This window comes from Larus michahellis, chromosome 2 (genome assembly GCF_964199755.1).
Source record: "Larus michahellis chromosome 2, bLarMic1.1, whole genome shotgun sequence".
Classification (NCBI taxonomy): Eukaryota; Metazoa; Chordata; class Aves; order Charadriiformes; family Laridae; genus Larus; species Larus michahellis.
Window position 1 is genome coordinate 107,855,723 of NC_133897.1, and position 14,027 is coordinate 107,869,749.

General features: G+C 37.7%; 1 long non-coding RNA gene across 1 annotated transcript in view; it reads right to left on the reverse strand.

Moving 5' to 3' along the window:
- Window positions 1-1,839: 1,839 nt before the first annotated feature.
- LOC141738400 (uncharacterized) overlaps window positions 1,840-14,027 on the reverse strand; it is a 29,704-nt gene continuing 17,516 nt past the window's right edge. The window contains exon 3 of the long non-coding RNA XR_012585380.1: window positions 1,840-2,870. This is a non-coding gene — a long non-coding RNA (uncharacterized LOC141738400). The remainder of the gene's footprint in view (window positions 2,871-14,027) is intronic.

The following is a 14,027-nucleotide window of genomic DNA, read 5'->3' on the forward strand; positions in this document are numbered from 1 at the left end:
TGATTTAGATACAGCATAATTTTTCTCATTTTATATTAACAAGATTTTCTCCTCCTGACAAGTTGATGTTTCCTTTTACAGTACCATGTATCACAATGCAACATTTTTCTTGACTGTAAACATATTAAAAATATAAAAGGATAATTCAGTGCCTCAATTTTCCCTTAATATATACAGAATCTTGAAATTATCATATTTCTACATGTCATTACATGGACTTCTAAGCTGCCCCTTTCTCCTATGTATCAGACACCTAGACTACCTCATCCACTGTGGGCAAGATGGTGGCAGGTAACTACTCCCAACAGAAAGGATGGTGTGGAACCACACTGACTTCAAGGGAAGGAACAGAAGATATCCTGAATTCTTTAGATCTTTAGTGAGGGAGGAGTATGAAAACAGAAATAAAAAAAATAAAAAAATCATGAAACATTTTGTAGGCCCCAGTTCCGTGATATATTTGAGGAACTTGCTTTTTGGTGTATAAAATTCCCTTTGGGACTTTTTAGGTGTTCCTCTTCTTAGGACTAGGATGTACCTAGGTGGATGACTGTATAATCCCAGGTGCATTCTGGCTATCCGAACACCAAAACAGTAGTGCCAACTTCCTATTCAATACCCACAGGACAGATAAGCTCTAGATCTACATCTTCCTCTAGCTGTTCTTTGAAGTAGGTAATAAGAATCGCTGGCCTTGTCTTCATGGAAGTTAGGGCTTTGTCTCCATTAGCAAACTATGAGACCCTCTGGGAATACACTTGTAGAATAAAATAGTGGATATTTCCTCTACTGTAAGTATATCCACACTGTGAGCATTGCAAGAGGCTTAATATCAGACAGGATGTAGAGTGGTCCAGTCAGCTGAATACTTACTAGTGGTCCCTGTGAGTGAGGTTCTGCACTATGTCTTCTAGCCTGGTTTCATCCAGAAAGAAAAAAGTTTGTGCAATCCAAATACATCTATAGTGTAAATCAAAGCAAGGGGACAATTGAGAGTTTCGGTTCAAAAAGACAAGTCTTGATCAAAATGAGAAATACAATGTAAATACACTCTAACAGCCTGCAATTCTGACCTCTTTTCTCTTGCTCTGTACTGGGTAACCATGATTTCTACCTAGAAGTCAGAGCAGTTTGCATGTATGTAAATTATGAAATATTCATTCTTCTGTTAATGTCAGATAATCTTTATAACTTTTATTCCCAACCATTGGGAACTTAGGACAGAGATATTTCATCTTCAAGAGACCTTCTGGACTTTGCTTATGAGTTTAAGTCAGTTCCATATTGCAGCGATTTCACGTACAGGGATAAACAGCCTCAGTTAAATCTGAACATTCCATCCTTCATGGAATACTTCGGCAGCTTCAGGCCTCCTTCTAACTTTCTTGTTTCTCCACAGTTATCGAATGTTACCGTAAGAAAGACTCTTGAGCTGATACTGTTAGCTCACTAGCACAAGCTCCTTCAATACTGTGATGTTACACAAAACATAAAAAATAAAAAAGCCTGGTAATGTCCAGACACATAAACCAGACACCCTCACTGACAGGGACAGCAAGACAAATCCTTGGAACAGTGCCATACCCAATCTTGTGTCAGGTGAGCAACAATTCAAGCAAGAAATTTCTTCCATTCTGCATTACTTACTGATCCAAAACTGAACAGTTTTTTGCAGTTATTATCACAGTATTTACTTTTTTACAAGAACCACATGCATTTTATTTGTATTTTAGCTAAAACCAATACATTTAAGAGACTTGTGGACAAATTACAATTACTATATAAGCTTCCTTTAGTCTTTGCATAGTTTATTTTACCTATATAATTAAATTCAAGGACTTCAATTGACTAACAGAAATAGCAGATGGTTTTCACATATGGAAAAGGTGATTAATACCCATGACACATTTAGCATGTTCATTTTTATTAATTGCAGTGGATGTTCTCAGAAGCCAAGTATCTATCCTACCAGGCACTGTACAAATGTGGCAGGCTTGAACTAATGCTGATTTAATCATATTCATTCAGGAAACTGGTTACTTTATTTGCATTGATTCAGGGTCATTGGCCTGCTTAGACTTTAAATACAGATACATTTTATTGGAGTGCCAAACCCCAACACCTGTTTCTACTGCTGTTCAGCTACCTACCTCCAAATTGATTCAGATTCAGAAAGCACTCTTTTTGCAATCTCATGACATTTTATGTTGAACAGGTTTCTGCATCAGCCACCTACACTGAGGTAAATTCACTGACAATTTCTTGCTCATGTCATACCCAGGCTAGCTTCAGGTCAAACTACCACCTCACCTTCACATGAATTTTGTTGTGCTTTACATTCAGAAGAATTCAACAGCTGAAATACCTTAACCATCCAGATTTACACAAGTTACCCGTCTTACACTTCTAGGCTTCCCTCTCAAGCTCTGAGGATCTCGCCACCTTGCTTTTCTGTTCTTCTTGTGCTTTTCGATATCAGTGTAACATTTTGATAGATGGGATTCTTCAAGAGGCCCAGAGCTGATCTCTTTTATAAAATGCCCAAACTCAGAACCACGAATGAACCCTGAACTAGTTGGCTATCATTTCATAGCCTTATGCATCTGTTTTCCAAGGATTTACCAAATCATAAAAGACTGCCTATGACCTTTAAGTATCAGCCTTTTCTCTTCCTATTTGGTCTTACAGCTCAGTATAGTTACTCTTCCTAATTATACCAGTCCATGGTCCATGCTTGTAACAGAATTGATAATCTATTCCCATTTTCAGAGGACTGCTGTTACTCACAGACCTTCATGGTAGGCACCTTTCCTTTTTCTCTCTGAGAGGGAGAAGCACGGATGCTCCGGCTTCTTCATAGGTCAGGTTCTCTGCAACACAGGAAAACAATTTTTTTGAAAATAAAATAAAATAGTAATCTTATTTGGAAGAAAAAATATTTTTTGTTTAAAATCATAGAATGCTGATAACAGCTATTTGGCTGCACATCTTGAATAAAGAATATTATTAGCAAACAAAACATGTCTTTTTAAAGTTCCTTTAGTCTCTTACAGTTACATAGACTATCAGAGACAAGCTGTCACATTTCATTTTCTTGATAAAAGGTCAGAGTGGAATGTAAAGATTGCCTGAAGAAACTCTCAGAGTAACTTAGAGAGATAGATAAATAGATAGATAGATAACTGTTTATTAGATGAAAAGTACCACTGGTTCACAACAGGCATTCTTAAAGATTCTCAGCAAGTACCATCTCCTGAGGATTTAGTGCCAGGACAGTTACACTTCTGTAGAACCATACATGTACTTCTAAGGGAAAATAGGGAAAAGACCTATTGTTATTTCATTAGAGAAGAAAAACAACCTAGTGTAAGCAGAAGCTTTTTATTTATGTGATTTGTTTCCTATGGAAAATTTTCTTTTATATTTTACCCCTATTGAGCCAATGCTGGATCAGGAGTGATATCACCCCTAAAATATAATCATTGCTGTAGGTAGATCTGAAGCGTGGGAGGTATTTGGGTACTGCGTACATGTAGTATGTGCCAGCAGCAGCTATCTTTGGGGAGTTTTTGCTGGTTATTTTTCTGTGAAAGGCAAAGAAGTAGGAAGTTTTGGCAGAAGTAGAAATGACTGCACGTTTCTCATGCTAAGTGAACAACGCAGTAGTAAATAGATACTCTGTGTACATGGAGACACTAAAGGGAGCTATAAAGTAAGAATAGGAGTAACAATAGTTTATTCTTACAAGTGATTCACCATATAATTGAATCTGCAACAAATCTCCAACCTTTCTGGCAGGGTGTCATTACAGCAAGACATTACCTATACTGACATGATACACTCTCATGTCCACCTGACTGACTGCCAATGTGACAGCCACCAGAAGCAGAAACACTTGCACTTCACACATTCCTTGTGAACTATTACCAACCGTTTTTTGTTTGTTTTGTTGTTGTTTTTTTTTAATATAAAAAAAAAGAAAGATTTTTGTTTCATTACTTAGGACTTGATGACATGGGAAATTTTACAGCTTACCATCCTAAACAGATGCTCCTTTCATTCTACAGACTAGGATAAAGCAATTCTCACAGGCAGTAAGCACTTTGGCTCTTAATAAATGTTGTGGGAGATGTTATTTTTGGAGGAGAGCAAAAATCCCAAGGACTGAGTGATTTGCAGCTTTTTTACATGAGTGTTTTTACAACTCAAACAGTTGTGGTCTATCTGACAAACTGATCTGTGATCTAACAATTGAAAAGCAAAAATAAGTTTAAAATTAATGCTAGATGGGGACAATTTAACCCTTTGTAAGACTTCTAAGTTTATCAGAAACAATGAAATAAATTGCAAAATTACCTCCTCTACTTAGAGTTCAGAAGCGCTAAACTCAGTGCAGTAAACGAAAATAACGTGAATGGAAATAAAAGCCCACTTTGGGCTAAAACATAAAAACCACACTGTTGCTTTAGATGTGGATATGTCAGTCATCTGACTGATTTTCTGGGATGCCCTGCAAGATATGTAAATCAAAAACAATGTCAAATGTAAAAGGAACATCAAAGTATTCGTGCTAAACTTGAAGACAGATGGAAACACAACACCTCCAGCTTTACAGTAATAAAGTCTAAACTGCTTGTGTCTAAAAATAAGGACCAGATTGTTCAAATGGTATTAATTGATTAAATTGATAAATTGATTAATTGATAAAACATAACTTTCCATATATCCATACTTGAAAATATTGACTTTGAAGTCAATACTTCAAAGTATTGAAAGTACTTCAAGCCAAAGTGCTTGAAGATGGGCAGAATGAAACTCGTAATAATTGTGTACACATTAAATTCAAAGGTTTAAAAGAGTCTGCCTACTTTACACACTTTCAGCTTTCCTTTTTCTTTCCAAGTTATTGCACAGATTTAATTTTGTGTTTTTCACTTAGTAAAGCACCATTTCATTTCAACAAGAGGTAAAAATCTGGCATAAAAGTAATAAGAAAGTGTATTTCTTCAAGCTAAGTTCATACTAAGATTGTAAAAAACACAACGAAGAGAGACAGAACATAGATCTAGTAACTAGAACACAAGAATATATCTTTACTGAAAATCGGTTGGAGAAAGGAGAGATGCTGCAAATGGTAACACCCTGGATGAGCAAGATTGTTGCAAAGGATATTTGCCTTTATTTGCAACAGCTTCCATGAATTAATAACAATTGCTTTATTTCACAATCATAGCAAGGAATCAGTTAAAATACTTCCTTGTGTCATAATCAGCCTTGTACTTAGTATAATGCCATATTTTACTGAACTGCATTATCTGTTTTAATGGATTTTTCTTATAGTCCTGAAGAATAAAATTCAGAAGAGCCTAGTTTTCACTTGAGTTTAGCGCACATTTACCTTTTGTGTTGTTGTTATTGTGGTTTTGTGGTTTGGTGTTGTTTCTTTGTTTGTTTTGTTTTTTCTTTTTGGTTAATTTTTTTAAGTCAAAGCCAGTGATGCTTTCCACCCTTTATACCCTGTTACTGCATTAGTCCACTTCTCAGTGTTGTGATCCACACTCCTGAATACAGTTATCATTATACTTATCACCTCAGTCCCAGGCATGTGTTTTTGTTATTCCTCTATCCAATTCTCCACATATCATAGCCCCTGTCTGATTTGCTGAAAGGATGTTTTGCTGTTAACTTCTCTGGTCTTTGAAGTTCTCAGTGTTTCTGCTCATGCTGCTGCAGTTTCATGTTACTTCTGTCAAACAAGCCAAATGAACCAGTTTATACAATCCTGAATTTTTTTAGAACCTTTTTCTCAGCCAGGTGCCTCTCATCTTTATATCACATAAGGTCGTTTATTTACTCTATTCTCTCAAAAATGATGAAAATCTGTTTCTCAGGGATAAACTGAAAGATCTACATCAATCCAAGTTAGGATTGTCACAGAGTGAGACTAAGTGACTAAGTAATTGGTGAATTTTTCCTCTGGGTGATCTGTGAGACTTCAGGTTCACCTTAAAATGGAAAAATTATCTCCAAAACATATTGTATACATTTTTGCAAATTTCATTTCTTGAGGGAATTAGCAACAAACATTACTTATTCATATATAGGAATGATACGTGCCAAGCATGATTAAATGCCAAGTTGTATAAATGCCACTGAGAGTTTCGAAAATACTTAGTCACTGAATTTACTTTGATAACCATGGGATTTAGGGGGTTAGCTATATTTTAAATTCTGAAATCCCTTAAAAATCTGACTTCTTTGTTATGTCTTCCTTAAAAAAAGCTTGTGTTTATGAAAATAAAGAGGACTACTCTGATGTTAAGACTGTTTTATTATGTCAGCAGTGTCACAAATAAGAAGTTTCCCATGTAATTTATAGCACAAGGCTTGACTAAGACCTGCCTACACTAAGGAGTACAGGCTGGATTACACTGAAAGGGCAATGGAAAAATCGAGAAAGTTGAGTGAAAGAGAAGTTCTTGAAATGAGAGAATAAAAAGCCATTAAATTGACTGGAACAGTACTACATTCTCACTGTCATCTGTCTTAGTTAATATGTTTGGAAAAATCTTGAAAATATGAGATGCATTTAAAAGCTATTGCTTTAGTTAACCATAAAACTTCTGATGCAAAATATTCTATCCTTCTACCAGTAAAGAATGCATCTCAATTTACTTCCATAATTACTGATCAAACCAGTCACAACTGACCGTTTAGTGTTTTCATAATGCCTACTGATGTCACTGTTTCCTGGAAAACCTGATTTCTGCGACTGCAGCGAAGGAGTTGTAGCTGGCAGAATAAGACAGCTCTTTGCTAAGGGATGCTTACCAGAGATGAACAAACTCTTGACCTTTGATGAATTTTCACAGGAACAGACATGCCTGAAGCCTATTGTGGAAGGGGCCATAGATATGATGGCTACTCTGAGTTTGTGAAAGACCAAGATGAATAAAAGTCTTCTGTAGTGGTTTTGACATTTCTGTTTGAGCTTGAAGGGATCAACGAAGAGATGGGCCACCTTCATGATGGGGATCAGAATATCCATGGACCTGTCTGAATAGCTTGGGTACTCCACAGATATACCAGTGAAAGGTAAAGCAAATTTATAACCATTTTACTAATAGTGTATGAGCAAGTGTTGGAAAAAGCAAAAGTAAGTTTCTATGCTATCTAGACATTTACAGCAGTGGAAAAAAACGCAACCTTGTTCAGCAGGATTACAAAGATTAGTAATATGAGAGACAGTTTCAAAATTAGATGGAACAGATGCAGGAAAGAAAGGCTAGCTGACTGTTAGGGAGAGCTGAATAAAGTTCCTCAGATTCTCATGCCTGAAGGCAGACAGCTTAACTCAGTATGTGCTGCTCCAGACAGGATGGTCCATGGGACTGTCTGAGAGAAACTGTAGTAGGATCCAGTTCAGGCACTTAGCACAAGTTGCTGGTATTACCTTTCCATACTTTGCCTATGGACTTCAAAACTGATGTCTTAGAAGTTTTATTCCCTGTGTCTGTGTTTAATATTTGGTCAAAATACACAAGAATACTCTTGTTATCCATACTTTTATAACAGAGATGTGTTATAAACCGGGACTGTGAAGATGAGACAGCTGATGAACCTAAAAAGGGATTTACAACTGCATCAGTAAAATGTACAGTGGATTAAAGCTTTAAAACTAGGTCTAAACTACAATATTATAGTTTAACTAAAAACATCAATTAGATATAACTGCATGGCCAAAATATATCTAAAAATAGCAATATTGTTTAGGTCTAGGTTTTTATTGCTTATGCATAAAGGTAGATATGAGTTCTAAGGGATACTCTCTGATTTTCAACAATTCAGAACACAATACTGATATTACTGTCATTGGCAAGTATGTCCAATTCTCTTTTTCATTCTTATGTGCCTTCCTGAATTTGTTCTGAGTTTTAAAACACAACTTCAATCATTGCACTATAATCAACATGAGCATTTGTGCTTTTTTGGGGATCATCTAAGAAGTCATAAATTTCTCTTTTCAATTGTATCAACTCACTTTTCAGAATATAAGGGCTTTCAATGTAAAAAGTAAAATTCAGTAGCTGAGTTTCTCTTATAAAGATTTCACTAGTACAGTTGTTATTTTTTCAGAATTTTTTTTGAGGCATAACACCTTAGGCATCAGTGCAGCTCGTGATTTGATATTGAGATGAAACATTTGTCTAGAGCAAACTTTCCCAAGAAAAAATAACAAACATATTGCTTCTTTCCATTTTTGAAAGATTGGTATCATCAAATTTGACTACAGTGTTGCATTATGTTAAAATATTTACCTAATATGCCTTATTTTCATAACAGTAAAGGTTCGTTTCCCTTTCTTTTCCTCATGTTAAGAATAAATTCTAATTTGCTTTCTGAGAATTACTACAGTAAGCCAGACTCAATTTACAAAATGAAACCCTGGGGCCTGGTGGACACTGACAGTGATACGATAAACAGTTCTTCTCTGTTACAGTATTTTGCTTGAAGCCAGAAAACAGCTTCAAGTTCAGAAATTTCAGACTAAAAACTAACAAACAAACACAGAATGCTAAAGTGTTTAGTAATGATTTATTTTTTTCCCCTTAGGAGCCATTGTAAATAAAGGGGAGACTAAAACAAAAAAAAAGTATTACCTATAAAATAGCAGACAAATTATGATTAAAAGCAGAAATCCTTTATAACAAAATGTCTGAAAGCTTCTTCTGAAGTGTTTTGCTTTGTTTCTTTATGCTCCGACATGGCAGATCACACATTAATTATTACGATCTACCCTACGGCCCGTTGCATGGCACAAATTGCTCATCCATGGTTTTTACATGACCTACACTTGACTTGGTTGTCTACATGACTGCGGAAGGATGCTAGACTCATTTTTGCACTAATATGACAACTATTCAAGCTATTAGGCAGTACAAATTCTTAAATGCCAGTGAAGTTTTGGCCTCTGTATTCAGTTAGAGCAAGATAGACATTTTCTCGATGCCTCATTTTGTCCCAGGTACCGTATTAAGACATTTTTATTTGGTTGAGTGAAGATTATCTACTGTCAGAAGTGAAGCCATCTCTACATGTTTTACACTGATACGGCCTAGTCTCACTAAAATTTAGGTGATAAAGAAATTAAAATTCTATAAAAGGCTTTTGTTTCTTCACCAGCCACAAGAAACACATAAAGATGTCTTTAGAAGGGCTAAGAATAAAGTTTTCAGAGAAATCAGATGGATTCTGAATGAGTGGTAAAGCAAGAGGAGATCTCCAGCAAAGGTCATCTTTTTCGTTCTTCTCTGTCTTTTTTTTCTTTCCTTCTCTGATTCCACTAATTTTTTGAAAGAGTGAAGTCCTCCCGTAGTTCTACAAGGGTTATTAGAAAAACAAAATTTGTTGACATCTATACTGAATACATATACTATAACAGTAAATACACTGAAAAAGTTTTAAAACAACAAGTTACGCAGAAGCTATGCAGTACTGAGACACGAAAAGAGGTATAAAGACTGGCTACAAAATAAATAACAACATTATAGTTCTGACAGTTGTTACATTATCTTTCTCTCTTCCATTTAAAAGTACCAGATTGTAGGAGGGTGATTTCTTTAAATGAAACAACCTTCTGAAATTTCTCTATAGAGTGATATTTCTCTGCTGCTCTTCATGCCCCTCCTGGCAGATGTGGCTAGCTGACCTATTCACTCTAACTTTTCTAAAGGCTTTCACTTGTCAGCTTTGAAATAATGAGCAGTTGTTGAAACATCAATAAGCTTAGTAATGGAACTTGCTGATAGGTCATTTGTTAATGACAAACCCCCTGTGCTAGATCTTCTTAGAGAAGGAATAGTATCCTGGTGTGGAAGCAAATCTACCCTGCATATACTTATATGTCTTAAGTATCATATATTTGTAATTAGTCTGTGTGTGCATCCGCCTGCCACATATCGTGTCAGACATGATGCCTTGAATTAAGGAGACAGCAACATGGTAGGGTACTTTTGTTTGAAATTCTGTTATTCATAATCATTCATACTCATTGACCCTGGGAACTACCAACCAGTCAACCTCACCTCTGTGCCTGGAAAGATCTTGGAACAGATCCTCCTGGAAGATATGTTAAAACATATGGAAGAAGGGAAGTGATTAGAGACAGCCAACACAGCTTCACCAGGGGCAAATCATGCCTGCCTAATCTAGTGGCCTTCTACAATGAAGTAATTGCATCAGTAAACAAGGGAAGAGATACAGATGTCATCTACCTGGATTTGTGGAGTCTCCTTCTCTGGAGATATTCAAAACCCACCTGGATGCATTCCTCTTCAACCTGCTCTAGGCAAACCTGCTTTGGCAGGGGGGTTCAACTAAATAATCTCCAAAGGTTCCTTCCAACCTCTACCATTCTGTGATTCTCTCAGGCCTTTGATACAGTCCCCCACAACATTCTTGCCACTAAACTGGAGAGTTATGGGTTCGGTGGACAGACTGTGGCTATGGAATTGGCTGGATGGCCATGTCCAAAGACTTACAATCAATGACCCAATTTCTAAGTGGAATACTGTGACAATCAGTGTCCCTCAAGAGTCTGCACCAGTATTATTTAATATCTTAATCAGCAGCGTAGACAGTGAGATTGAATGTCCCCTCAGCAAGTTTGCAGGTGACACCAATCCGAATGGTGCAGTTGATAACACTAGAGGGAAAGGATGCCATCCAGAGTGACCTTGACAGGCTTGAGGAGTGAGCTCTTGTGAACCTCATGAAGTTCAACAAGGCCAAGTACACAGTCCTGAATCTGGGTAAGGGCAATCCCCGTTATCAGTGCAGACTAGGGGATAAATAGATTGAGATCAGCCCTGAAGAGAAGGATTTGGACATCTCAGTGGATGAAAAACTGGACATGAGCTGGCAACGTGCACTTGCAGCTCAGAAAGCTAGTTGTATCCTGTGTTGCATATAAAACAATCACACCAGAAGGCTGAGAGAGGTGGTTCACTCTGGTGAGACCCCACCTGGAGTACCACATCCACCTGGGGTCCCCAGGACAGCAAAGATATGGACCTGTTAGAGAAAGTCCAGAGGAGGACCATGAAAATGATCAGAGGGCTGGAATGCCTTTCCTATGAAGAAAGGCTGAAACAGTTGGTGTTGTTCTGCCTGGAGAAGAGAAGGCTCTGGGGAGACATGATTGCAGTCTTTCACTATATAAAGGGAGCTTACAAGAAAGAAAGAGAGACTTTTTACCAGGCCTATAGTGAGAGAACAAGGGGTAATGGTTTTAAACTGAAATACAGTAGATTTAGATCAGGCTTAAGGAAGAAATTTTTTACAATGAGGGAGGTAAGACCAGAGATTGTCCAGAGAAGTTGTGGATGCCCCACGTGTTCGAGGTCAGACTGCACTGGGCTTTGAGCAACATCACCCAGTGAAATACGTCCCTGCCCATGGCAGGGGAGTTGGACTAGATGGTCTTTGAGGGTCCCTTGCAACCCAAACCATCCTGTGATTCTATATAGATATTGATTGTGAAATTCTATTTTTTTTTAATGTTTTTCTATTTTAATTTAGCTGACAGGCATTCTCACTCTTCTCGCTTCTTGCTCTGTCTTAGACCTCAGCATTCTGCAAGTGTAGAATTCCAGAGCAGACAAATAATGAAATACAGACTCAGAAGGCTGTATTGAGTAGCCAAAATCACCACGAAACAGCCTACAGTGTGGACATACCCACCCTAAAACTTTCACTTGAGGGTGTCTGAACATGAATCAGTCTCAAAGATGTGCAGCAATATCAGGTGATACGCCTAACTGAGAAAGCGTCTATTCTGATAGGAGATCTGTAAGTGCATTTTTCTGAAATAAAACGGAGAATTCCTGTGGAATAATGGACTGAAATTTCCACCACAGTTTCAGTGTTTGAGCAATTTGGACTTTCTGGACAAGTACCCCAACTTTGTGGTATGTGTGGACTAAATCTTTCTCTATAATATAGTTGCATGTAACTGGTAAAATACTATTATAAATATAGTGTGCTCTTCTTACTTCAAGACTCATAAGAATATTTCTGGTAAGAAATGAAATAACACAGAAGTGCATATTATTCATTGATAATATTATCAACTAGATTCTGACCTAATGACAGAAAAGAACCCCCAGCTTCATATCAAATTTTATCTGAATTTGCAAGGCTGCCATTAAAAAACTTGCTCTTATTTGTAAATTAGACACAATATTGGAGTCACTGAATCTGACACGTAGTGGTTATGCTGTATTTCTTCATACGTGCATGAACAGAAACGTGGAAACAAACAACCAAATTCACTCTATAGTCTTAGTAAGCATAGTCATGCTTATATCTTTAAGTTGCAGTTATTTATATCTCCATACTGGAAAGCGAAATGACAGAGGTCATTACTGGCTCCAGAAAGGAGGTCAGCAGAGTGGATTGAGACTTGCCTTGGTCAGTCTCAGGATGGACTAATGTTGTGTTCACACAAACTTCAGTTCTTCCCCTTTCCTTCCCTATAGACTATGTACAAATTCAATCGTTTGCTCATGAAATTACTCTTATTTTTCTTTAAAGCCCACCTAAGAAACTCTTTCTTGGCATGGACTTCCAGCACTAGACAATTTTTAACTTCAAAGTGATCTGTTTGGCTGTAAATTAAAGGCATAAATGAGTGAGGTATAAAAGACTTCATATGATGTTCTAGAAGAAAAGTTAGAGGGTAGTGCCTATAAGTGTTCTAAATAGGTGATTACATATAAGAAAACTGCATTGCATCTAACAGCAAAAAAGCTCAAGTCCTTCCATCCCTCATTTTCATTACTTGCATAGCACGGGCAGTATAAGCTCAGGTTTGTCTGCATCTGCTAATATATACATGACATTGCATTGCAGTGGGAGCAAATCATTGTGTATGTGTTGTAGCCACTATGAAAAATACACGCAGCAAGAAAATCAGCAGGCAAGAACTTTCTATGTTACTTTATCAGCTGACCAGCAGGAGGTACCAGTACCTTCAGCAGCTGTCACTTCCCCTGCTCCTCTACTTATATCCCTCATCACACAGAAGGGCCAAGGTCAGGCCACATAACTGCATCACCTTCACGATATCAGCATGGACGAGCTTTCCCAGCCAAGCGAATGGCTGAGAGAAAGATAGATGAGGTTGCTTTCAAACCAACCTTCCCATTCCACAATACTCTGAACAGCTGCTAAGCCACCTGGCCTGCCACAGGATTATACTTTATTTAATTCTGATGCACCAGAACTCAAATATTGTGTAGCATTGCTATTTCTGACTGAAGGAGAAATTTTCTTTTTTTCACATTGTTAGAGTTTGGATAAAACCTGTTTTCAGCAAATGATGTAGCTCCACTAAAAAAGTTACGAGATATTAATAAACTCCACCACCTAACCAGCTAGCTGTTATTAGGAAAAGCATTGTATATACAAGCACATGGTAAAGTTAGAACACAAGTTGGAGACCAAGAGGATTCATTTGTGATGGCTTCAGAACACAGAACCCTGAGTACTGAATCATCTGTACTCTGATTATTTGTCCATTTTTCAGAAAGATAGTGTATTGGGTTGGCGTGGTAAGGTTTTGGTAGCGGGGTGGCTTATGTGAGAAACTGTTAGAAGCTTCTCCTATGTCCAATAAAGCCAATGCCAGCTGGTTCAAGACAGACCTGCCACTGTCCAAGGCAGAGCCACTCAGTGCAGTGACAGTGGTAGTGCCCCAGGGTTAACATATTTAAGAAGGGGAGGGGGGGACAACCAACCCTGCACAACAGCAATTAGAGCCAGAAGTGAAAATATGTGAGAGCAACAACTCTGCAGACACCAAGGTCAGTGAAGAAGGCCAGGGTGGAGGTGCTCCAGATGCCAATCAGAGATGCCTCTGCAGCCCACGGTGAAGACCATGGTGAGTCAGGCTGTCCCCCTGCAGCCTGTGTAGGTTAACAGTGGAGCAGATATCCACCTGCAGCCTGTGGAGGACTCCATACCAG